The sequence below is a fragment of the Empidonax traillii genome, unplaced genomic scaffold, assembly GCF_003031625.1.
Source record: "Empidonax traillii isolate 1590-97213 ecotype Southwest subspecies unplaced genomic scaffold, ASM303162v1 scaffold2288:size28738, whole genome shotgun sequence".
NCBI classification, from domain to species: Eukaryota; Metazoa; Chordata; class Aves; order Passeriformes; family Tyrannidae; genus Empidonax; species Empidonax traillii.
The window spans coordinates 20,824-23,455 of record NW_020957481.1 but is presented as its reverse complement, the minus strand read 5'-3'; positions in this window follow the sequence as shown (position 1 = coordinate 23,455).

Below are 2,632 nucleotides of genomic sequence, written 5' to 3'. Positions count from 1 at the left end.
GGAAAGCTTGTCCTCTTGGAAAGCTTATCCTCTCTAATTTTTGCTTTTACTTGACTGGCCCCACATGTATGGTAACTCCCAGTATTTCCCATCATGACTCAGAGTCTGATCCAGCCGAAATGTGCATCAGCCCGGGACACAAGAGAAATCACTGGGATGGAAGCTGAATCTTTCATCTGCTCTTTGTATTTTCTGCCTTTTCTCTGGGCTTGTTTTCTTCTCTTTCCTTCCTTTGCAATTGTCAGGGAAGCATCTGTGAGTTTCATGAAACAAATGTTATTCATTAAAACCCCATTGCTGCCTGCCAGAAAGGAAAATGGCATCTTATTTGAAAACAATATGTAATTGTTATTGCTGTCTTGTTGCAAGTTATGCCCTTGAAAAATGTTAGGGACTTATTTAGTAGCAACTGATGCTGAGGAATAGCCTTACTAAAGCAGAGAATTAACTGTTGTAATATCTTTTACGCAGCTTCAAACACCATAATACAAATGCCCGGTCTGTTGTGCTCGTGGATGTGTTTATGGATCACTTCAAGGACAAAATACAACACTTTTCCCTGATGGAGATTCCAGTCCCAACCAAGAGAGCACAACTACACTGGTGTCACAGACCTCCTGCAAACACATCACCACCCTGGGTATTGCCTGGAGATCCAGTGCAGAGAAACTGTGCCTGTAAGGACAGTTTTTAACTTGAGTTGGCACCCTCAACACCGGCACTGCCAGGCTGAGCTGCTGAGTCACTTACAGATTGGTAATCTTCTTTTTTTAATGTTTCCATTGTAATCTATTTTATATTGCCTTTTTTTTTACCTTTTTTTTTTTTTTTTTTTTTTTTTTTTTTTTTTTTTTTTTTTTTTTTTTTTTTTTTTTTTTTTTTTTTTTTTTTTTTTTTTTTTTTTTTTTTTTTTTTTTACTATTTACAATTAGGATTAATTAATGAATAGTAACAGATTTTTACAAAGCAAATTGAGAAACACAAATCTTTTCTCTTGGAAACCTGGCATAAACTTCTGCACACAGCAAAGCCCCTCTCTCAGTAGAACTTTAGCCACTGTTTTTCACAGTAACCTGCTATTTATTCAGTTAATATTTTATGCTATTGAATGTATTTTTTCCCTCACACTTCAGACAAAACATATAAATCCATTTCTATCATAAATTAGGTAAGGTTTTTATAAACAACTATATGACAAATACTTGTTATAGGACAAATTGTGGGAACCAGTATAAAGCTATTACCCTTCTTGCTTATCCAAGAGAGCTGGGACCTTAATTCCAAAGAGGTGAAATTCCTGTTCACAGTAGAATTTTACTTTTAACTACAGTGCCATAACAATCAGTCACAGAAAAAAAGATGTAACAGAGTTTTAGCCATATTCTCCACCTTGTACTGTTACTGCAGTAAAAAAACACCAAACACAATAAACCCCCTGATTTTTAATTTAAAAATATTAAGTGTGTAATTTACAGTTATTCTAGTGAAAGCAACTCTGCAGATGCATCTCTGTGACAGCAATCTGGGAAATATGGGATAATGCCTAATACATCCCATTTATTGTCAACTGACCCATGTTCCCATGCCATCCTTGGGCACTCAGGCACAACGTTAAACCTCTCATTCTCTACTTGCACCATCTGAACATTTTCATGGTGACAGTCAATGTTTCATCCAGCAAAGAACGTTTCTTGTTTTATGATTTGAGGTGATCTATGGAATGTATGATCTTTAATACAGAAAAATGTTCTGACTAATTTTAAGAAGTGAAATACAGGCAGAATTGTGTCTGCCCGTCTCATCCTACCTTTAATGGAATAAATATGACTGAGTGTAATGGCCAAAATCCCTGACAGCCTCAGGTTTGCCAGCACTGGATCTGCATGTGCTTTCAGCCAGGAATTGGGAACCCTGGCTGAGCACAGAGCACTTAACGTGTCTCTGATGGTGCCTCGAGATTTCCTCTGCAGAGGAAACGTGAGCAGACAAGCCATGGTTGGGAAAAGCTTGGGTTTTCCACCTTCCTCAAAACACTGGTGGAAGAGGAATTGTGCCTGTTGTACTCAACGTGTCAAGCTTTGCAGAGGTCCCATAAAGGCACCTCATCACCTTTGCTGTAGCACCTCATAGCCCCTTGTTAACTCTTTTTTTTTATGGGCCTGCAGGTAAGAGTTCATCTGACTGAAATATCCCTGAGGCAGCTGACAAGAAACTGCTGAACTGGTTGAATACAAAACCAGCTGGCTGCATTCACTGTGGGGTGATACTGCGCTCCAGCTCTCTGGAGCAGCGAGGCACAGCAGGCCCAGGGAAGGCTCACGGAGACCAGCGCTGCTCCGAGGATTATCCTCAGGCCCCTCATCATCACTCGTTCTGTGTGGATGGGGACTTGTTGACAATTCCCTGAATTTCAGTTTGGAAGAAAGAGCTTCATGTTTGACCGTTTATCTCCGGCGCCGTGTCTGCCTGCCTTGCCTGCAGGCTTCAGGTGAGTCCTGTTCCCTTCCATTTGAGGTCTGCAGCAATGCCTGCTCTTTTTTCTCGTTTGCTTTTGGCTTAGAGCATTATCAGGCAGTCCCTGGGTTTAGTTTCTGCATTCATTTCACTGCTTTCATAAAACTGGCTCAGCAAT